This window comes from Gobius niger (genome assembly GCF_951799975.1).
Source record: "Gobius niger genome assembly, chromosome: 2".
NCBI classification, from domain to species: domain Eukaryota; kingdom Metazoa; phylum Chordata; class Actinopteri; order Gobiiformes; family Gobiidae; genus Gobius; species Gobius niger.
Genome location: NC_136853.1, coordinates 34,736,920 through 34,762,175, shown reverse-complemented (window position 1 = coordinate 34,762,175; position 25,256 = coordinate 34,736,920).

Genomic DNA, 25,256 nt, shown 5'->3' with positions numbered 1-25,256 from the left:
GAGGACAAAATACATTTCTAGAAGTAAAATCAGGTATAGCTCCTTACCTCCAAACTACAAATACACATTATTCCAGAATTATACTAAATGTTGATTGATAATGTATCAAGGTAGGGTAAAATAAAGTGTAACCAAAACAAAAAATTCATATATCCTTGTGATTGTCTTTGCACGTTTATATGATGAAATAACATTCTTTTCTTGCTTCTTTAATTGCTCTTGCGTCTTCTGAATATTCTCCATAAAATAATGAAATAAAATAACTCAATGGTAACCTACTTTCTTTTTGCAGTAAAAACAAACAAACAAAAAACAATGTTGATGAATTTTGCGTTCAGGTTTGTGTCACACTATTTCATTTTTAACACACTATGTCAATTAATGCTAACATCTGAACTGTCATTGCTATAAAGAAAATCACATTGTGTTCAGTCACTTAGTACCAACATGTAGCTGTAAGCCTCATTTGATGAATCCACAAACACCACAGTGCAGTTAGTGACACACATATATGCATCCTCTCCTCGTCACCCCGGATGAAGCTGTAACTATCACAGTGCGGTGAACTCCTTCGGGACACACCACACCAAAAAAGGCATTATCACCTTTCTGCCAAAGCACAAGAATCCAATGAATTATTTACCTTACACCCAACAGACAGCCCCAAGACCGACGCGCACAAGACCGAGTAAGAGGCACCCGAAGGTGAGGGGCCAGGCACAAATCATTGGGGATCCTCAGGTAACGAGTGCGGGGGAAAGTAAAATGACAAATAAAACAGCAATGTGGGCTTATGATCAAGAGGATACGGTGTGCGTTCCTACATAGATCTGAAAGCGCTTTTGTGTGAATTTGCAAATATCACCCTTACGGTATATCCTCATAGGGATACACATTTACAAGGTTTTTTTTTTTCCACGTTGCCTGAATCTCAAGTCTAAAGAACACGGCACATATAATAAGTGTAGCACACACACACACAACACTCCACCATCATCAATCTCCCACTTCTGTGCTGGTCGCCCCCCGAGTCCGGTGCTCTGTTTTTGGCTCTGTCTCTGTGCAGGTAGGAGGTCTCCAGACACTCACCACAGGGCGAGCACACTCCGTATTAATGCAACACACTGCCCCATTAAGAAGCCTGTACACTGTAAACCCCAACCGTGACAGCTGCCGGATTTCTTCTTAGCCTAGCTTTGAAAACAGCTTTTTTTATTTGAATTTAGTAACATCAAAATCAGCTATTCTGATGATACACACACAACACAATACAATCATAGCATTTTACTTGTCTAGGTCATTTCCATTTTTTTCCCCGCCGTTCGGTCCTCTCCCACGCTTTTGGTTTTATAGAAACTATATTGTTGAAGAAGGCTGTTTGTTGTCTGCTTCGCGTGGGAATTGGAAACACCCAGCGCACAATTCACTTGAAGATTTACTCAACGAGCCCATAAATATGTGATATGAAATATATATATATATTAAAAAAATGACTAAAAGCTAAAAAGCTTCTTAAAAAAAAAAAGTCGGAATAGTGACCAAAATTTAAAGTAAATGAAGACGAAAACGCAGCAAAGCCGACGATAAAAAGTGATGAAAAAGCAACAAAAACACAGCAGAAACACAATAAAATAAGCGTTAAAAATATGACAAAACTTGAAAAAGTGATGACAAGGAAAACATCTTGTATGACTTTACTTTTACTTTATTTGTTTATTTGGAGAGGACAGTGCACATTAATGAACACTCAGTACAGTTACTTTGTGTAAATGCGGCAGAATTGACTCAGTGCATAACTTCAAATCATAACAACGCCGCCCAAGAAGTGACTTCCTGTTCCGATCCAGCACACCAAAATAAAAGCACACAGCTCGTCTCATTGATCAGATCAGCAGGTAATTGCAACATTACAAGAATATAATAATAATTTGTCTGTTAATAGTAAGGCAGAAAGAAACTTGAACTAATAAACCGCTGAACTAATGAATAAGATGGTGCTTTTATTTTGGTGTGCTGTATCGAAACAGGAAGTCACTTCTTGGGCTGCGTTGTTATGATTTGAAGTTATGCACAATTAGGGCTACTTTCCATCTGTAGTCCTCGTACATTTAAGACAACAAATTTTTCAAGAAAAAAAGTAGAAACATAGACATACAGTATTTACACTATTTACAACCCATTATAAAAAGTTTTCCAGGCTTGCAGGTGATTACAAGATTTAATAGCTTTTTACCACAGTTTAAGCTCTTAAGCTCAGTTTTGTGGGTCTTAGCTTTCAAATGAGGCGTTACACTGGCCAATAGGCTGCAAGCTCCAGTCGAGAAGCTTCTTAGATTTGGGTAAAACTGAACTGTAGAAAATGTACACAGTCAGCGGGTAAGAGGTTGTGTAACTGTTGTGATCTGGGGTTGCTGCAGTTGGGCAGGTCTAGGTTCAGCAACATGGCAGCCTGCCGACAGAAATAAATGCCCGACTTAGATTTGTTTTAAGAAACAACTTAAACACGACCTTAAAGCAAATCAATCCTGCTCCCATGCTTTGTGCAGGTGCTCACACTGGCATCATCAAAGCAAAGATCATGGTGAAACATGTCGGCAGTGGTGAATGTTTTGACATCACAGAAGCCTGTTGAAACAATGCCACAGTGCTGGGATAAAAGCTAAAGTCGGTCCAACAAAATACTAGAGCGTGGACCAGGTTATTGTGCCAACTTTCTTTTGGGTCAGGCAGTAATATGGTTGCTCTTTTTTAGAAGCGAAAGAGCAACCATATTAATGTACTGTATTTTGCTCGCATCCACCCTGAGGCATTTAGATTAAAGGAATAATTTATATTACAAAAGAATAATACAAGTCAGTTAAATGGGTTGAAAGCGATTGTCTTTACAGCACTTGCTTTATTCTCCAAATATAAAATCGTATTGTTTGTGACTGTGAGTCTGACTCAGGGGCTGAAGTGTATCTGGTGCATCACGAGGGTGGAGATGCGGGGGGGGGTTTCTTGTATCACTTTTGTACTGGCCTGTCGTCAAAGCTCTCACAACCACACCCACATAAAAAAAAGTGATGCAAATAAAGGCTACAAACGTTTGCTTAAGGACCCAGCTGACAGAACCGATAACTCATGAATTTCCCTCGGGGTCAATATTCTATCTTCTGTATCTACCTCAGAATTGTTCTGACAACGTGGGAAATTGATATCTTATGCTTTTTTTTCCCTCCATATAACCATACCTGAAGCATTTCTGTCAAGATGTACGGTGTGATGCAATATTTCACTATAGAGGAAGATGTGATACCTTCATTGTATTTTTCTTTCTTTGTTCAGGTTATTTACTGAAAGCTTACATAAGTCAGGGCAGGTGTTCACCGGGACCCTATATTCTCAGTTCAAACTCATGTCAGGTGGACCGTCCAGAGGAATGGGGTCGTGAAGCACAAGGCCTGTGTGCTTTATTCCACAGCTGAGTCCTTGCCCTGCTTTAGGACTAGTCCGAAATCTATTTTAGCTCCTCTGCTTTGCTGTCCAATAGAGAACTTACAGACAACTTCAGAGGAATTTGAGACTTAACTTTTTATTTCGCTCTAGAAATTCCTACTTGAAAAACCTTGACATTGATAAAGCACTTTTTGCACTGTGGCCATAAGTCACTATTGTCCTGCCTTATTCCCAATCAGTGCATTAAGACAAACATTTCATTTAAAGGTAATTCAACATGTATTACGCAGCTTTCAAAATGTCCGTTAATCAACTTTCTGCTTTACATCTCCGAGTTACACTTTTAGCTTGCAACATTTTCCATAACTTTCATTGCACATTAAGAGCAACGGAATCACAGCATAACGAATGGGCTCATACTGTTCTTCACTTTATCATTCTCTGATCCATCACAGTAATGCAGGTCCCACAGAGGGCTCGAGGCCGGCTGCAGTGGAGGCGCTCGGTACAAGCTCTGCATTTTGTTCTTCCCACCTGAGTCCTGCTTTAAGCCAATTCCCACACCACGCCTCGCCCGCCTCCTCCTGCTCCCGCCTGCCTCCTGCTTGTGATTTGTGGAGCCCACTGGGGGAGAAACGGGCTCTCCCATAGGTTAAAATCTGCACACAATGAGCCCCTGTGTCCGTGAAGGATGGCCTACATGCCTCCCCATTTGTCTGCGCTTTATCCCTATCTCCGAATCAATTGTTGAACCCCAAAGTTTGCTTAACATGCAGTCCCTGCGCTAGCAAAGAAGTAGACGGAGGGGTGGGGGAAAAAAAAAGAAGAGCATGCAGAAAATAGAGGCGAGGATAGGACCTAGAAAGAGATCAATGTTGTCCCGGAGTGGAAGAGTAGTGGATGAGTGGGGACTTTGACTTTCAAGGTCCTAATTAGGGACAGGACAGCCAGCGGTACACCTCTCCCAGTGACATTTAGCTGGACATACTTGATAAATGTCACCACGCTGCATACAGCCACGACAAATGGATGCATCAACAACAGCTTAATAACCTTTACTGATAGTCCTGCCAGGAATTCAAATTCTTTATACGCGCTTGGCTGTGCATCTCTAAAACTCCAGGCTCTAATCAACAGCGCAGTGGAGAGGTTCGACAAATAAAGTGGTAAAACAAGTGTGGGCGTTTGTGTGTGTGTGCAGACTTGCACAATGCGCACCGGTGCCAAATGATGTTGGCCAGGACGGAGGGGACCTTTGTAAGCAATCAAAGAAAATGGAGAGCGCTAGACCTCCTCGGCATCTCCGTTGACTCGCATTTTGAGATACCAACAGAATTAATCAGCTCCCAGGACATTAGCAGAAGAGGCAAAACATTGAACCATTTCCCAGTAATAAGATCATTCAGAAAATAAATGTCACTCCCATAATAAGTGTATACAATGCATTCATTAAGTAGTTATAAGTCGGGGGGGGGAACAGTGATTCGGAGTCTGCAAACTCTCCACGGTGTTTTTTTTGGGCTTGTTACCAACGTGCCTGTCAGCGCACACAGTGTTTCCACAATAATAAAAGACGAGCTAAAGTCTTCTGCGCCCGTCCGAGGGAAGTGTGCGATCCCAGATGAGACTCGGTAATTTGCGCGTGATGAGAAGTGACACGCCGGTGCGAGGTGGTGAAGAGTTGTAGATGTTTGTGTCATGGCAGGGCCGTCCCAAACGCTAACGACGACAAACATGACAGATCCGGGACGGGTTAGACGATTATTCATCTGTGTGCTCGTTGAGAAAGCGTTGGTTGAGATAGAGGAGGATTAAATTGTTTGCTGATTTGTAACCTAGTGGAGCTGCGTCTTGCCACCCCTTTGCTCTTTTGTGTTTCGTGTGGGTGCGGTGGGTCGGCTCAGGGAAGCACAACTCAATTGAAGCAGCTGACGCACTCTGCTCTGTTTCTCTGCGTGCTTTGTAAGACTGTGTCCAGGTAAGCGCACAATTATCTCAAATACGCCTGCTCACTTTGGAAAAAAAATAATTGCACCTATACTTACCTTTTGTTATACTCACCTCTGTGCTGAAATGAACTGTATCCAGGTGTGCCCAGTTGGAGAATGAGGACAAGTCATTGCCAGTGATCCAGGAGTCTCACAAAAACTCCAGCACTGCTCCAATTGCTGCCTCGCTTTGCCACAACCCGATCCCCTCCACTGACCCTCCGCCAGCTGGGCCAATAGCACGCATGCACTTAAGGATATATCCCTCCTTTTAACCGGGACCTTTTAATATTTCAAAGCAACTTTGGCAATAAATGCAATCTTTTAAAAACTTGATTCTGGCTTTGTGCCCTTTGTCCACTTTACACTGGCTGGGTCAGAAGGAACTCCGGGCACTACAAATAGATCTGTCAGTAATATTCTGGTGAGTTTTATAGACAGTGCTGCGTGTCAGACTCTTTGTTTTAGTGATGTAGTTGTATAGCACAACTAATGCCCCTCCCCATTAAAACATGTTACTTTCACTTCATGGATTATTCCTGGACACATATGGGTTGAATAAATACTAATACTAATACTAATACTAATACTAATACTACTACTACTACTACTACTACTACTACTAATAATAATAATAATAATAATAATAATAATAATAATAATAATAATAATAATAATAATAATATCCATTTTCTGCTGCTTTATCCGGGGCCGGGTCGCGGGGGCAGCAGTCTTAGCAGAGACTTCCCGGTCCACACACACCTCCTCCAGCTTTTCTAGGGGGACCCCGAGGCGACACCAGGCCAGCTCGGAGACATAGTCCCACCACCGTGTCCTGGGTCTTCCACGAGGCCTTGTCCCGCTAGGACATGCCTGGAACACCTCCCGCGGGACGCGACCAGGAGGCATCCGTAACAGATGCCCTAGCCACCTCAGCTGGCTCCTTTCGACGTGAAGGAGCAGCGACTCTACTCCGAGCTCCTCCCGGGTAACAGAGCTCCTCACCCTATCTCGAAGGGTGTCCCCAGCCACCCTGCAAAGGAAACTCATTTTGGCCGCTTGTATTCGCGATCTTGTCCTTTCGGTCATTACCCAAATCTCATGACCATAGGTAAGGGTGGGAACATAAATCGATCGGTAAATCGAGAGCTTTGCCCCCAGACTCAGCTCCCTCTTCACCACGACAGACCGATACAGCGACCGCATCACTGCTGATGCCGCTCCATCCGTCCCTCACTCAGTTTATAGCATTGAATGGGAGATGATAAAACATTTATAGAAAAGAGTTTGGGAGAAATGTTAAAAAAGCTTCAGCATTATTCAGTTCTTTTTGGACTTATTAAGAAAGGCTCATTGCATATGCATGAGAAGCCCAAACAAAATGTCCCTACACAAAATGATCTTTTTTAACTTGGCCTTGCTTTGCACTATAAAACACATTTAAATCTGCTCTCCTGTGATAATTCTGCTGTAGACAGTGATTATATTTAACCGAACAATCCCCAAATGGGCAGTTTTCTTTTTGATGTTCGTCTTTGATATGGAGAATACATACATACAGCTATATTTATTACACATACGAAACCCTCTGCGCAAAAATAATTGTCCATATCACTTTTGTTGACTTTCATGTCGCTCTCCCTGGACCTCCCGTTGAGCGATATCTGCATCCCAATGGCATTGACGTGTCGATAGAACAAATACTTTAAGAGCAAGAGTCTGTGCGCACCTGCTCATATGTTCATGTTTTTCGCATCCGTAGCTGCCGCAGTGTTGTGGCTAATTGTTTCTCCTGAGAAATAATTATATAGGAAAAACGTGATCTCTAGAGGGGGGAAAAATGTTGCATGTGTGTATTGCCTGTTGTGTGTATGCAATCTTTTTTTTTTTTCATCATGCCGTTGGTGAGGATAGAAGGACAGTACAGGCTCAGTATTCGGAGGCCAAAACCTGGAGAAACGAAGCTGGTGCAACAATTCATTACGGCTAATTAGTTGTATCTGTTATGTTTACTAGGCCAGCTATAAATCAAACACGCAAGCTATTTTGGGACCCTAAAAGACTTGTAACTAAAAGGCAGTTGAGTGTGAATATGCAGATGAATCCCATTAAGAATGTCTCTGTGTAAACTGCTATTTGCTGTTGATTTTCCAGGTGTGGTTAGCTGGGTCGCCGCGGACTCCCTCCTCTCAGATTAATAATCCATTAGTAATCCATTTCACTAATGAGCACACAGCGGAGAGCGAGGACCGAGCGGGGACACTGAAACGGTCAAAGGAAGCCAAGTGCATAATTAATGTCTGAGCCAATCATGTGTGCTGTTTGGGTCACCTCCTCCACAGAAAGCCATGCGACTCGTCCTCTGAAATACCCCGGGCCTGTTGGTCTCTCATAAGGGGCTTCTGAACCGCTCTTAGTCTGACCCGGGTGGGAAATATGCTATATTTCCTTTAATGTCATTCCCTTACATTACCTGCGCTGTCCCCACTTTAAGTCTCGCGAGCGTAGCGTCACCCGCTCACGTGACTCGTTGCAGCATATCGCGCTCTATATTATTCAGCCTTCCAATATGGCTGACAGGTGCGGTGGCTAAGCCTCGGGGAGGTTCGAAGCTGGTGCCGACCATCAGGGCCGATTCGTGATGAGATGATAAGATATTAAGCGGAGTTGGTGAGTGAATTTGTTGCTACTGGTAGCTACTAGCTGCCTCTATGTATTCCTTATGGAGGGTTAGCATTGGGCTTTAACCCCGTTTTTCTCCATGTCTCTGAATGATCCATCCATCCATCCATCCATCCATTTTCTTCCTCTTTATCCGGGGCCGGGTCGCGGGGGCAGCAGTCTCAGCAGAGATGCCCAAACTTCCCGATCCACGCACACCTCCTCCAGCTGTTCTGGGGGGACCCCGAGGCGACACCAGGCCAGCTCGAAGACATAGTCCCACCAGCGTGTCCTGGGCCTTCCACGAGGCCTTGTCCCACTAGGACATGCCTGGAACACCTCCCGCGGGAGGCGACCAGGAGGCATCCGAAACAGATGCCCGAGCCACCTCAGCTGGCTCCTTTCGACGTGAAGGAGCAGCGACTCTACTCCGAGCTCCTCTCGGGTAACTGAGCTCCTCACCCTATCTCGAAGGGTGCGCCCAGCCACCCTGCAAAGGAAACTCATTTCGGCCGCTTGTATTCGCGATCTTGTCCTTTCGGTCATTACCCAAATCTCATGAGCATAGGTGAGGGTGGGAACGTAGATCGGTAAATCGAGAGCTTTGCCCCCCGACTCAGCTCCCTCTTCACCACGACTCTGTCGATCTCACGCTCCATCCGCCCCTCACTCGTGAACAAGACCCCGAGATACTTGAACTCCTCCACTTGAGGTAAGGACTCTCCACCGACCTGAAGAGGGGATCTCTGAATGAATCTAAGTTATATTTATGCCCTCTGATTTACAAAAACTGCAATATGTTCAAAACTCTGCCGCCTGCCTCCTCACCCACACCCACTCCAGAGACCACATCACCCCCATCCTCGAACAGCTTCACTGGCTCCCCGTACAACAACGCATCCACTACAAAGTTCTGCTCATCACCTACAAAGCCCTCAACAACCTGGCCCCCCCCATACCTCACAGACCTCCATACCTCACAGACCTCCTACAACGCCACCGCCCATCCCGTCCCCTCCGCTCTGCTGACTTAAACCTTCTCAAACCCATCACCAAATCAAAGCACAGAACCTTGGGGGACCAAGCCTTCGCCATCGCCGCCCCCACCCTCTGGAACTCACTCCCCATCCACATCAGAAACTCCGACTCACTGGCCACCTACAAAAAACTGCTCAAAACACACTTGTTTCAGCTCACCTACAACCTGCAATAGCTCTGCCATCTTTGTTTTTTCGTCTCATCTGTAAAGCGTCTTTGTGTCCCCCGAAAAGCGCCATATAAGACTTATGTATTATTATTATTATTATTATTATTATTATTATTATTATTATTATTATTATTATTATTATTATTATTATTATTATTATTATTATTATTATGTCGAGTCTTTATTTTATGTATGTACACCTGATTAAGTGCTGTGCCTGTTTAGGGCCATCTGAACTTTTTATGCTACGGTAAAGACAATGAATGAACGCTAGTGCTTACCAGTAGTTACACCTGTCATAATGACATTGTGTACATTCGTTATTTTTGTACAGTACTGTGATGTATCGTACATAGAATATGGTTGATTGTATTTAGTATTGCTAATGGGAGCAGTAGTATTGAGGTTGAATAGATAAAGATTATTTTAATGTGCGCACAATGATTGAACTCAGGGTCCTGTGTTTTACGCAGGCCAGGTCCCTAAGTCTTGGATGGCGAGCTGTAGATCGGCCTTGAGCCCGAGCCCAACGATCTGCACCTCTCAACAATCTCCACCTGCTCTGGTCGGGCCGGTAGGCGGCTTATAGCCACAACCCCTTGCCTCGCACCTCACTACTCTGCGGCCCTTGCATTACCCCATGCACACTATCACCATAAATTGAACTCTCACTACGAACTGTCATACTCCAATCCCGAAGCCGTGGCCGTATGAACTGTGTGTATCAACTGTTACACATGAACTCGCATTGGTTTGTTTATGGTTATGTTTATGTCAATTTGAATGGCCATTCCTGTCCATGTTTTTGTCCAAGTGTCTATTTGTTTTATGTCCACTGTAAATACTAACACAATAATATTTAGAAGCAAATATTGATCTCTTTGAGAGCCGTAATCTAGACTTCTGATTAGCCCAATAGTAAGAACTATACTATCTTAAGTACCTGTTACACGTCACCTAGGACCTGTTTGTCATGGGAGACCCTACCAGGGGCACAAAGCCCCCGATAACAGAGCACCAGGATCATTCAGGTGCTCAAACCACTCCACCACGTTAAGGTTGCGGTTCCAGGAGGGGATCCTACAGACAATACACTTTATTTATGTTATAGTTATTTAACCGCTTTAATAAAAAGTGGCAAAAGAGACACAAAAATGCGACGAAAATGTGGTGAAAATGTGACGATTATGTGATAGAAATGTGATGGAAATGTGACGATAATGTGACGAAAATGTGATGGAAATGTGACGAAAATGTGACGAAAATGTGATGGAAATGTGACGAAAATGTGACGCTTTCAGTTTTGTAGGTCTTCAGTCTCAATCTACACACAATACCTCCTAATGGGGTATTGTGTGTAGATTTGCATTGTGTGTAGTTTTGTATTGTGTGTAGTTTTGTATTGTGTGTAGTTTTGTATTGTGTGTAGATTTGTATTGTGTGTAGTTTTGTATTGTGTGTAGATTTGTGTTGTGTGTAGATTTGTATTGTGTGTAGATTTGTGTTGTGTGTAGATTTGTATTGTGTGTAGTTTTGTATTGTGTGTAGTTTTGTATTGTGTGTAGATTTGGCCCTGGGTTCTGTCCCCGGCAATAGGCCAAGTTGAATCATGAGAGTGAGTGAGTGAGTGAGTGGTTGGTGATTGTCGGAAGGGCCGCTGGCGCAGACCGGTAGCCTCGCTTCTGTCATGTCTACCCCAAGGCAGCTGTGGCTACGATAGTAGTTTACCACCACCGAGTCTGGAGTGAATGAATCATTCACACTAGACTGGATGGTAGTAAGCTGTAGTAGCTACTATAGCTTACCAACATCGAGTCTAGTGTGAATCATTCACACTAGACTCAATGGTGGTAAGCTACAGTAGCTTACCACCATTGAGTCTAGTGTGAATGATTCATTCACACTAGACTCGATGGTGGTAAGCTATAGTAGCTACTATAGCTTGCTACCATCCAGTCTAGTGTGAATGAATGCACAGAATGCATTCATTCACACTAGACTTGATGGTAGTAAGCTATAGAGTAGTAGCTACTATAGCTTACCGATCAGAGTACCCAGAGGAAACCTAGGCAGACACGGGGAGAACATGCAAACTCCACACAGAAAGGCCCGTCCGACAGAGCCCAGGGCCTTCAGGCTTTAAAAGCACGAGCGCTGACCACTGCATCACTGCGCCCACTCTGAGCACTCTTCAGGACCATCCCGAAGAGCGCTCAGGTCCTTGAAGCAAGAAGCCACACGCTCAGGAGACAAGAGACCACGTTCCCAGTGAGCAAAGTGGTAATCCATCCAGGCGGTGACTGTAACACAAGTGATTCAATGAACGCAGGAAGTTCTGACGCTGTCAGGTCCTGTAGTTTGGAGGCTGTGATGTCCTGTAGTTGGGATGCTGTGATGTCCTGTAGTTGGGATGCTGTGATGTCCTGTAGTTTGGAGGCTGTGATGTCCTGTAGTTGGGATGCTGTGAGGTCTAGTTTGGATGCTTTGAGGCCCTCACGTTTGCCCTGAGGAAGATAGTCGATTCCAAATTTCATCTCAGGTCTGAGACAAAGCAGTGACCACAGCGGGCTGTACAACGTGAGGCCTATAAGTGGTGTTGGGTTTGACATCACAGAGACAGAGACAAGAGTGAAACTTACGGTACACGGAGGGAGCGTTGACCAGGAGTGGGACGACCGAAGGCGCAACCAGAGAGACGACAGTGGCGGAAGATACAGATTGAGAGCAGGGTAAAGATGAAAATTAACAAACAGATTGTCCCACGGTACAGAGTTATCGATCAGCGTTACGGACAGGTAGCATTGTTTGAAAGGCACCCAGTTAGGGAGGTAGTCAGCAAACAGTGAGAGAGGCGAAAAAAATAGGGTGACAGGTCCAAAGCTGACAGACAGATGAAAATAATAAAGAAACTTTAACATCTGCTCAACTATCATTTCTCCAGCTGCGGGTATATCTGCGAATGCCACTGGTACATGAATCCATTGTATTGCAACCAGGTATTGCAGAACCATGCCAACCAGAAAGGGGACGATGAACTGCACATCCATGAACGATTTCCACGAAAACTGCCTGATCCTATGTTTCAGCCTTTGGAACGTGGACTTTATCCTACCAGATGCAGGATTCTGGAGGTGTGGGTGCTGTTCATAAAACCAGTCTTCAAATTGCCGACCCTTCAGCGCGCGCAGTTCAGAGGCGTTCATTTTGTTTGTTCGAGAAGTACCAGCAGCAGAGGTCAGAAGTAGTCTGAAGATCCTGAGGCTTTATTAGCCACCACCTACTTCTACTTCAATAACAGCCACAGTCACAAGACGGTATTTCCAAACCAGATTGTGGAGACAAATTGAGCAAAACGTCGAGAGATACTCGTGAAAATGTGTTACTGTATGTCCAAATGCTTTTGGCTTGGAGAGGCAGAACATTCCGTTACCTAGCAACATGCTGAGTTTGGAATGACATCATCAGAATACAGACAGCGTCACTGGAATCACCCATATATGGTCATGTTTGAAGCAGCCAGAGGGGGAAAACAATGTAGGAACACTAGATACAGACGGCATCTATGGAATCGCCCATATATGGTCATGTTAATTAAGGGGGAAACAATTTGGAGAAAAATCTTAACTTTCTTTAATTATTCAAAAACTACTTTAACAAATGCCGAATTATGAATATAGTTTTCTACTAAATAAAGATACAAAGACATGGGGAGGAGCAAAGTGGTTCAACTGCCCATAAATACATAGAATGCGGAGAATGCTAACATGATGCTACATGTTAGCATCGTGCTAATGCTAACGGTAGCGAGCGCTTGCTATGACTGCCGTTTTTTTTCACTTCTACAGAACAATCTGCTGTGTATAAACATCCATATGGACCCGATTTACACTTCACTTTATTTGTACGTGATAAATAAGTTTATATTCCACCAGAAAATGGCTAAAAAGAGTGAAATATGGTGTTTCCCAAAAGACTTCTATGATGCGATGCCGTCTGTATCTTTTGGTGTGCCTATTTTAAGTGCATATGACAGATTATATGTAACAACTACATTCAAGATTCATGTTAAAAATGTCCATACATTTGGCATAAAAAGACAATGGGAGTGGGGCAACAAGAGAATCCTACAGACATCCATCCATTTTCTTCCACTTTTCCGTTGCCGGGTCGTGGGTCACATTGCACCAGCACCTATGGCTCCTCCTGCAGGTGGTGGGTCCACAGAAGGACGGCCTCATGGTTCTAACCGGTGTAACAGGCCAAATTAACCTAGCCTCAGCTAGACTATACCCCCCTGGGCCAGAATATACCTGTCTAACTTTTCACAATCTGAATAGATGTTCAGATGTTATTGTTATGTTCTCAAAGTGGTTATTGTTATTGGTATGTTCTCACTAAATATCTATACATAGGAGAAGAAAGAAAAATACATGACGTTTTCAGAGATTTTGTGAATGAAAAAAAAAAAAGTTTGACATTGATTTGACTTCTGAAATGTGAACATTGGTAATAACATAATATAGGCCTAGCTATTAATATTGCATCACATGTCAGCGTTGTATGCCTTGAACTACCATAATAACTATAAGCCATTGAAAGTGCAAATCACACACTGATCACACTGTTTTAAAGAGCCGCCTCAATAAATGGCCAAAAGGAAGGCAGTTTTTACTTAAGCTCACATTTAGAATTGAATCTTAAAGCAGAGCTACAGTAAGTAATTCATGCCCCTAGAGGCCATAAGCACCACTGCATGTATCGGAGCATGTTGCAGTTTTTTTACTCATTACTTGTCCGTGAGAGTAAATACTTCACTGACAGAAAAGATGTCAGTGAATTGTACATACAATTACACAATGGAGATAAATTATTTTCACTCAAAATTGGCTGTAAATACTGTTTAAGTGACGCTAGCCCGCAGTTGGCTTTGCCCGCTAGCTTGTTAGTGTGTATTGCGCCTCCGGGTCGGAGCAGGGAAAGGGCAATTGTGGTGTCATGGCCAGAGACACCGGGGGAGATGAAAGACCCCCCCCCCCCCCCCCCCCCCAATCATCCCATTAACAATAGCATTACACCCAGAGGGACTACGAGAAGGATTTATTAAGGTAAACAAGTTTCGTAGTTTCGGGTGCAGAGAGGACTGGGTGGCAGTCGAGGCCGGGTGCCTCGACGACCTGGTCCGCATGCACAGCTTCTGGCGTTCGGGACATGGAACGTCACCTCGCTGGGGGGGAAGGAGCCTGAGCTTGTGCGGGAGGTTGAGAGATACCGGCTAGATATAGTCGGGCTCACCTCCACGCACAGCTTGGGTTCCGGATCCCAACTCCTGGAGAGAGGCTGGACTCTCCATTTTTCTGGAGTTGCCCGCGGGGAGAGGCGGCGGGCTGGGGTGGGTTTGCTCATATCCCCCCAGCTCAGCCGTCACGTGTTGGAGTTCACCCCGGTGGACGAGAGGGTCGCGTCCCTACGCCTTCGGGTCGGGGACAGGTCTCTCACCGTTGTCTCGGCCTACGGGCCCAACATCGGTGCAGAGTACCCGGCCTTCTTGGAGTCCCTGGGAGGGGTACTTGATGGTGCTCCGACTGGGGACTCCATTGTTCTACTGGGGGACTTCAACGTCCACGTGGGTAACAACAGTGAGACCTGGGAGGGAGTGATTGGGAGGAACGGCCTCCCCGATCTGAACCCGAGTGGTGTTCTGTTATTGGACTTCTGTGCTAGTCACGGTTTGTCCATAACGAACACCATGTTCGAGCACAAGGGTGTCCATAAGTGCACGTGGCACCAGGACACCCTAGGCAGGAGGTCGATGATCGACTTTGTAGTTGTGTCATCTGATCTCCGGCCGCGTGTCTCGGACACTCGGGTAAAGAGAGGGGCTGAGCTGTCAACTGATCACCACCTGGTGGTGAGCTGGATCCGCTGGCAGGGGAGGAAGCCGGTCAGACCTGGCAGGCCCAAGCGTGTTGTGAGGGTCTGCTGGGAACGTCTGGCGGATCCCTCTGTCAGTGGGGTCTTCAACTCCCACCTCCGGAAGAGCTTCACCCAGATTCCGAGGGAGGTTGGAGACATGGAGTCCGAGTGGACCATGTTCTCCTCCTCCATTGTCGATGCGGCTGCTCGTAGTTGTGGCCGTAAGGTCTCTGGTGCCTGTCGCGGCGGCAATCCCCGAACCCGGTGGTGGCGCCCGGAAGTAAGGGATGCCGTCAAGCTGAAGAAGGAGTCCTACCTGGCCTTGTTGGCTTGTGGGACTCCTGAGGCAGCTGAGAGGTACCGGCAGGCCAAGCGTGCTGCGGCTCGGGCGGTTGCAGAGGCAAAAACTCGGGTCTGGGAGGAGTTCGGAGAAGCCATGGAGGAAGACTATCGGTCGGCCTCGAAGAGATTCTGGCAAACCATCCGGCGCCTCAAGAGGGGAAAGCAGTGCTTCACCAACACTGTGTACAGTGCGGGTGGGGGGCTGCTGACCTCGACTGGGGATGTTGTCGGACGGTGGAAGGAGTACTTCGAGGACCTCCTCAATCCCGTCGTCACGTCTTCCAATGAGGAAGCAGAGGCTGGGGACTCGGAGGTGGGCTCGCCCATCACCGGGGCTGAAGTCACCGAGGTGGTGAGAAAGCTCCTCGGTGGCAAGGCTCCGGGGGTGGATGAGATCCGTCCTGAGTACCTTAAGTCTCTGGATGTTGTAGGACTGTCTTGGCTGACACGTCTCTGCAACATTGCGTGGCGGTCGGGGACAGTGCCTCTGGATTGGCAGACCGGGGTGGTGGTCCCTCTTAAGAAGGGGGATCGGAGGGTGTGTTCCAATTACAGAGGAATCACCCTCCTTAGCCTCCCCGGTAAGGTCTACTCCAGGGTGCTGGAGAGGAGGATCCGGCCGATAGTTGAACCTTGGATCCAGGAGGAACAATGCGGTTTTCGTCTTGGTGGTGGCACACTGGACCAGCTCTATACCCTCCGTCGGGTGCTTGAGGGTTCATGGGAGTTCGCCCAACCAGTCCACATGTGTTTTGTGGACCTGGAGAAGGCGTTCGACCGTGTCCCTCGTGGTGCCCTGTGGGGGGTGCTCCGGGAGTATGGGGTCCGGGGCCCTCTGCTAAGGGCTGTCCGTTCCCTGTATGACCGCAGCAGGAGCTTGGTTCGCATTTCCGGCAGTAAGTCAGACCTGTTCCCGGTGCGTGTTGGTCTCCGCCAGGGCTGCCCTTTGTCACCGGTTCTGTTCATTACTTTTATGGACAGAATTTCTAGGCGCAGCCAGGGGCCGGAGGGTGTCCGGTTTGGGAGCCTCAGAGTCTCATCTCTGCTGTTTGCGGATGATGTTGTTCTGATAGCTTCAACGAACCAGGACCTCCAGCACGCTCTGGGGCGGTTTGCAGCCGAGTGTGTAGCGGCCGGGATGAGAATCAGCACCTCCAAATCTGAGGCCATGGTTCTCCACCGGAAAAAGGTGGCTTCCCCTCTTCAGGTCGGTGGGGAGTCCTTACCTCAAGTGGAGGAGTTCAAGTATCTCGGGGTCTTGTTCACGAGTGAGGGACGGATGGAGCGTGAGATCGATAGACGGATCGGTGCAGCGTCAGCAGTGATGCGGTCGCTGTATCGGTCTGTCGTGGTGAAGAGGGAGCTGAGTCGGAGGGCAAAGCTCTCGATTTACCGATCGATCTACGTTCCCACCCTCACCTATGGTCATGAGATTTGGGTAATGACCGAAAGGACAAGATCGCGAATACAAGCGGCCAAAATGAGTTTCCTTCGCAGGGTGGCTGGGCGCACCCTCTGAGATCGGGTGAGGAGCTCAGTTACCCGGGAGGAGCTCGGAGTAGAGTCGCTGCTCCTTCACGTCGAAAGGAGCCAGCTGAGGTGGCTAGGGCATCTGTTCCGGATGCCTCCTGGTCGCCTCCCGCGGGAGGTGTTCCAGGCATGTCCTAGTGGGAAGAGGCCTCGTGGAAGACCCAGGACACGGTGGTGGGACTATGTCTCCGAGCTGGCCTGGCGTCGCCTCGGGGTCCCTCCAGAACAGCTGGAGGAGGTGTGTGTGGATCGGGAAGTTTGGGCGTCTCTGCTGAGACTGCTGCCCCCGCGACCCGGCCCCGGATAAAGCGGAAGAAAATGGATGGATGGGATGGATGGACATTTCGTAGTTTTTAAGCCACATTTCTAATTAGCAACAGTGCTACTGCGGAGGAGCAAACCTCACAGTGCATTAATGTACTGGTTCTCTCTGAGTATGAACCAATGTATTTGGTGGAATATTTGACCAGAGCTTTTTTATTTCTGTGACTGAGGGCTGTAGCCGTTGAGGGTAAATCTGAAACAGCTTTTTATCATTTTCTGTGTGGCTTCATATCATTAAAATGGTTCATGTTTGAAACTTTCTGAGCCAGTGCAGATGTAGCTACAGTCTGTGGGGTTTATAAAGTGCTGTTTATTGAACATAGCAGCAGTTTGACTTAAATGAAGTCACAGAGGAGCGTTTTTTACTATACTATACTATATATACTATATATACTATAAGGGTGATGAAGTTTTTTATGAAACAGCAGCTGGTGACGTCACGGAGGTTCAGCTTGTCCAAACACAGCTGAAGCTAGTTCCTCACTGCATAGGGACAAAACGGTTGACCTTATCACATGACAAGGGGATAGGAGCTAAGATCAGGACATATAGTAGGAGCTATTATTGTAGGAATTCGGGTGTAGCGCTTCTTCACCTTATTCCGGAAGTTCACATGGGTGCTACCACGAATTGTGTCCACCCCTTCTCTCGTTTACATAGGACTGCACATGTCAAGAGAGTTCAAGTTACTACACAGACACAAAGCCGTTTTCAGGCCACCCACAGAAACAGTGCAGCGTTGACTTGTTGGTGCAAATGAACATTGGACATTTTACACAAATCAATCTACTCCACATAATATTGTAGCAGCAAACATTTTCCCTTGTTCTTCACTTAGTGAACGGACTTAGCGCTCTATACTGGAGGATGTATATACAAATGATTGACAAACATTTGCTGTAAATAAGCCGTATGGACCTCAGAGCCAGTTTGCATCACATGTCCCATGGGGTAATTCTGAACTGCTTACCTACAATATCTGTCTCAAAAAAATAGCAACTTGCTGCAAATAAGAGCTGTCATATAATAATGGGTTCCAATGCCTTTTGTACCCGGGAACAAAAGAGTGTGGAACTGAGACGTGGGTAAGGTGAAGGCTGGCTATTATGGTCCGAAACTATGTGCAATTGCAACACTCAATGCTGATTCTGAATATAAAAAAGGCAGTGGGCTTCACAGTTCATTACACTTGAAACAGCATTGCCTTGATTTGACATAATGATAGGTAAGTCGTCACAGGGCTCTTGCTGGAAACTTGGTGAAATACTGTCAAATGGTGTTGTAAATGTAACTGAATTTACAGACCAAACGGTGACAATAATTTAGTTTCCCCCGAGCTGTCGCACGATGATGAGAAAAGCACAGTTTGTCTGTTGTTTGAATATAACTCCTGGGACGAGAGAGGCACCAAAAAGCTGTTAGGACTTGAGGAAAATCAAAATGAGCTGGTAAACACTGAAGATGCCTTGCGCCCACCACCAATTCAGCGATGACTGCACCAATATAGAGTCTCCGTTTCAGGAAAACACAAGATTTCCCCCGTGCCTCACCGAGCTCCTATCGCGGATCCTCGTTCCCCTGTTTAGCAGTCAAGGCTGTATAGCCCATGACAAAAATGGCTGTGTGAGTTCTGTGTGCGGTTTGCATGTGCGAGTGTTGGTTCTCAAATAGTGAGCTGAAACAAGTGTGATTTAATTTGTACTATACAGCACTTGATTTTTAAAGCAGCACTACGTAACTTGTTTACCTTAATAAATCAGTGTCGTAGTTCCTCTGGGAGTGTTAATGGGGTGATTGGGGGGTCTTTCATCTCCCCCTGGTGTCTAACGGGCAAAGCTAACTGTGAGTAGCGCCACTTTAGCAGTGTTTACAGGCAAATTTGAGTGACAAAATGTATCTCCATTGTGTCATTGAGTTGTGGCACAATGTACAATATCCCTGTCTCCCTTTTTTTTTTTTTCTGTTAGCGTAGTATTCACTCTCACGGACGATTAAAGCAGTACTAAGTAACTCTTCCCCCTAGAGGCCATAAGCGCAACTGCAGGTGTAGTAGCAAGTTACGATTTTTTAACTTATTAATTGTCTTGGAGAGTAAATACTACACTGACAGGAAAGGCGAAGTGAGAGAGGGTTACTGTGCATCCAATTATACAATGGAAATATTTTTTTTCACTCAAACCTGGCTGTAAATACTGTTTAAAGTGACGTTAGCCCGCAGTTAGCTTTGCCCGTTAGCCTGTTAGCTTCTTCTTCGTGATTCCATTAGTGTGTATTGCTTTCTCCGCACCGGTGGCAGTCAAGTTGCAAACATGGTTTTCTGGTCAGAGACACCAGAGAGAGATGAAAGACCCTCCAATCATCCCATAAACACTTGTATTACCCCCACAGGGACTACGAAAAGGATTTATTAAGGTAAACAAGTTACTTAGTACTGCTTTAATGAGTAAAATAAAAACGCAACATGCTACGACACCTGCAGTGGCGCTTATGGCCTCTAGGGGCATGAGTTACTTAATTCTGCTTTAATTTTGGTTCATGTCTAATTTCAGAGGGAAACAAAGGATTGCAACAAAAAAGACTATACGTAATACATAACATAATTTGTCATTTTGGGCGTTCAAATATTTTTTGAAGGAAATAAAATCTGGGCGCTTCCTTGTGGGTCCTTTCTCAATACATGACGAGATGAAAGTATCCAAAATGGTAAAAAAAAAAAAAAAATGAACAGAGCAAGTATGTGAAATGTAGTGGGTGGGTCTATTGGTACCTCCACCCACCCTCACTGTTGAGATCTGACACCCTGTTCTCCTCCTGGTCCCTTCACACCTCCGCTGTGTTCCCCAGGGATAGCCCGTATCCCGCTCCTTCGATTGCCCCACATGATGGATGTGCAGGGAGAGGAATGGGCTGTCCCGAGGGCCACGGCGTCGTTTCTGGGTTAAACAGCATCCTATATCAAAGGCATCTATACCTTCAGAAGCAGGAAGCCGGTTTACTGGGCCGCGAAAGCACCACAATCCATTTCTTTGTCAGACAGTCTGAAGTCTGCAAGAGAAACAAGGACAGATGAAGCTTCGCGGCAGAGACGGAGGAGATGATGATAATTAATATTACATTTAGAATACTTGTGTTTTTGAGGTTTGTAGATTCCTCAACTACTTCAATATATGGAAGCTTATTTTTAACATAAATTACAAGTTTTACCATTTTTATTTCATCTTTATTATTGTTATCTCTCTTTGCTCCTTTCCATTCCTTCCCTCCTGAGATATCGTTTCTTTTCTCCGCTCCTCCCCCTCATCACTGGCCCTTTTATGTAACAGGCATGTAAGACACAGTGACTGCTGTATCATTCATTACACGCTGCTTATTCTTTCTGCCCTATGACTGCGGTGTTATAGTTCACATGTATGGTGTGGCCTGTCGCATGTTCCTGCCTTCGACCCGTGTGTTTGCTGAAGATAAGGGTGCTGCTCTCGGGGGCGAGCAGTGATTAGACCGTCTCCTCTCCTTTCCCACAGCCTGCACCGTGTCACCTTTAATGTGAACTCATGTATAAAGCAGTGGTGGCACATGATTTTATCACTCTTTGAAATAAGACTGTGGGAAAGAGGGTTTGTTTCTTAAGAGACTGCAGGTTTTGGATGTACTGTAGCTTATGAACCATTATTAATGCATTAATGCACATCTGCACTGAAACAACAATAAACGACCGCAACAAGCTTATTTACATCCGTAGTCTCTTGGAAGGAAACCTAGAAAATACAATTCACAATGTAACAAAAGTTAGTATAGAAAAATAAATGTTAAAAAGTGCACTTAATGCTCACATGACTCATTTGCTTTAAAGCCACACCGTGTAGAATTTTACCCAATAAATAAAATTGAAATACAAGCATTTATTTTATGACAGATATTTTCATCACAGAAAAGTACCTCATAAATGTACAAGCAAACATTTATGAGGCTCACCCCTGCTAAGATATGACTAAGATATAAACTTTACTGGGAGTGGGTACGTCTCCAGCTCGTCTCATGGAGATGTGACGAAAGGCAGTAGATTTTGAGATTTAAACAAGTTCGCTTCTCATCCAAGTCCATTCTTTTGTTACACACTGCAGTAACAGCATTTTCTGTGTCATTAGGAGCATGTTTTGTTTTGCCTCAACAGTATAGTCCAAAATGTTGCGCGGTGTACCTTTAAGCCACACTTTGAGTTTAGAAAATGTGCAACATTCCCTGACAGTGAGGGAGAGACTGTCTGTGAAGGCCTGGGAGCTACTGGACAGAGCATTACACTCTGTTCACCTGTAAGACACCGCAGTCACGTCTAGAAGAGGCCCGTGTCCTGGCACCAGCGTGAGTTCTTGATTTTAGAAAGTCACTTTGTAATGTTTTTAGGCTCGATGGTGCTTTTCAAAAAACACAAATATGGAAGGACATTCGCTTTTTATCAAAGGATTTTTTTAATGGAGTGATTTTATTGATATTGATTTGAATGTGATTGAATGTGGCATGGTGGCACAGCGGTTAGTGTTTGTGCTTCACCACAAAAATGTCTCCCCTTTCTGTGAGAAGTTTGCACGCTCTCCCCATGTCTACTCCGGTTTCCCCTACCACTAGAAACAAGTACAATTCACCTTATTCCGCCCCGCCCACGTTTGCCTCTTTTTGCGTTGTCTCAGCACTTCCGTTGTCCTGACACTTCCGGTCGAGCGTGAAGCCCATTCATTTAAACGGAGAACGAGGAAAAATGTTCGCCGCTAAAATCTGATGTTCAGCGGATTAATTTGTATAAAATGTCCAATGTTCATTTGCACCAACAAGTCAACACTGCACTGTCTCTCCGAGCGGCCAAAAATTGGCTTTGTTTTCGTGTAGTAACTGATTTTATCTTGACTTCTCTAGTCCTATGTTAACTGATAGGAGACAGGGCATGGGCACAGTTCATGGCGGCGCCCACGCGAACCTCCGCAATAAGGTGAATAGGCCAGGATGAATGATGTGTGCGTGAATGAATGGTAGTGGACAGAGGGGCCGTTGGTGCAGATGTGTGCATCCGCGCTTTACCCCAGTTTGTCCCCTGAAGCTACATGCTTTGCTTACCACCACCGTGTGTGGAGTGAATGAAATACAACATCCATTACACTGTGTGAAGTGATTTGAATGACTTGTGTCGTGTGAAAAGTGCCGTACAAATAAGCTTTCATTCCATTTAGATTGTCTGTTCATTTTTCCCACTATTCACTACTCAATCAGTTTATAATTGTGTGTCCATATTATGTGGCATAAGCTATATACAGTACGTCCCATTTAAAGCGCTTTGTGAGCATGACTGTGAAACTAAAAACTATGAATTAAGCCACATTTCTTGTTTTTGTGAAATATACACAAAATCATGCTTTCTGTTGTTACGCATGAAAAAATAACATTATGAAGCTAAAGAAAAGAGCCTAATAGCAGCTTTCTCTTTCTACTTTACGTGTTAAATCTGAGTTAATGCAGTGCGGTCTCACCTGTGCTCAGTGGGGGCTGTGGGGACGCCCAGAGTCAATTAGTGGGATGGGTCCGGCCACGGTCCGTTCACCGTGACAGTCTGCGGCCCACCACTAGCACCGCGCTGTAGGAGCCAGGTGAGGAGCAGCCAGCCTAAATGAAATGCTAATACGGGCCACGGAAGTCAGGCCTCTCTAATTGGAACACAGCTGCTGCAGGGACCGCGTTTCCCATGATGCCACAGGAAGCAGCAGGTCACAGTGATCGGGTCAGGCTGCGAGTGTGTGTGACTGAAAATACCTGGCCTCCAAAGCCTGCTGCAGAAACAAAGGCTCCATATAAAACACAAGAGAATTAAACATGTTTAGCCATTGCATGACAAATTACATGGCGAGCCAATCACGCTTAAATAGGCCGTTTTCTTTTTTACAGCAATTTGAAGAAATCCAGTGTGCATTTCTTTAACCAAATTATACATCCGTGAGAGCCCACAAATCTTTCACACTCGTTTAACATATTTTCAGTGTTGAATTTGAGTGTGAAATTCATAAGATATTACTGCATCTTGCATTCCAAGAACTAAAATTAGATGACAGTAACCCTGATTCATTTGGGATCTACGACTTTACACAATAATATATATGCCAAGAGGTTCACAGTAGCCATCTTTACAAAGCAGACAAACAAATCACATTTACCCATTTAAAGTGCATGTGACATAGAGGTAAGATTTTAGGCCCGAGCCCAAGCTTAGGCTTTTTATAGTTTTGTTTATTTCGAACAATTTAAAAACAATAATAATACATGTAATGCATACCAATGCAAGCAATTGTTCAAAAAGGAGTGGGTTGAAGTGGGTTGACCTTATTTAGTCGCACCCCCTTTCTACTTGATATTTTTACAGGTGCAAAAGAAGCTGAAATCGTTCTTCTTTCATAACAACCTGCACAACTGAGATACTCAATATTTACAACAATTGTTTAACAAAATATGAATGTCTTTCCACAGTATACACATCACGGCCATAGAAATCCAGCGACAATAATGTTAGTGATTGTTTAAAATGTTGTTTAAATTATAATTAATTTCCAGCTCTATAGTTTGTGAAGACCATGTTTTTATACATAGATTTAAATTGGCAAACTGTGGTACATTGCTTGAGTGACACTTTTAAGCTATTCCATAGGTTTATGCCGCACACAGCAAGGCAGAAACTCCTCCTAGTGGATCGGACAACTGGAGTTTTAATCTCTTAATCTGTACCCTTCCTCCTGTTGTCGAAAGAAATCCTGAATACTGGCTGGTAATAGATCATTTTTAAACTTTGAACATCATTATTGCGGTGAAATAATTGATTAGATCCTTCAGTTGAAGTAGATTTGACTTTAAGAAAAGAGGGTGAGTCTGATCTCTATATCCTGCATTATGAATTACACGAATTGCTCTTTTCTGGAGAAGGACAAGTGAGTTTGTAGCACTGCTGTAGCCATTCCCCCAAACCTCAATACATAGGCTTCTTCTTTTGTGCTGCTCCGTGCACGTGTGCCGTGCGCGTACCTCTCACACACTACATGCTCCTCTGGGTGCTGATGCTGAATGCAGAGGCTCTGACCAGGCATTAAATAAATAATTATTTGCATCGGGTTTGTTTCGGGCTCGGGCCACAATTCAAATTAATTGCTCAGGCTCGGGTCGGGCTCGATTTTTTAGGCCCGATCTTAGCTCTCGTTTTAATGCTTTTGAAAATGTGACTTATTTATAAGGGTGACATTAGTTGCATGATTGTCATTTTATTTCAGTGAAGCAGCAATTTTAATGAAGAAATGTAGGGCAGAAAAGTTATTTTTATTTGAATTTTTAAGCTACTGACAGGAAGTGACATAGAAGAAGGTAACATTCCATAGCAGTTTGATTCAACAAGACAGAAATAGTAGGTCAAAATAGGAATTTATGTCACAAATAAGCAAATACAAAATGGAGGAGGTTTTGACAGAGAAAGACATACATAGGGCTGTCACGATAAATACTATATCGCCTAATCGTTCAATAAAAAAGTGATAAACGATACATATTTGGGCTCGATATTTATTGTCTGTACATTTATTAGCATTCCCCCCCCCCCATTCTTTCTTGCAAATTGATTTTCAAAATTGATTTTATGTTTATTTCAGCTTGTATAGTATTTTTATGCCTGAGAGTTGACACTATCTGGTATCGTTAGAGTCAATAATATCGTTTATCGCAATACTTTCCTGCCTTATATATAAATTTGTTATCGTGAAAGGCCTAGACATAAGGATTTTTTTCCCGGCTGTTATCAATTGAATGTCATTGTTAAAGTTAAAATTTTTCACTAC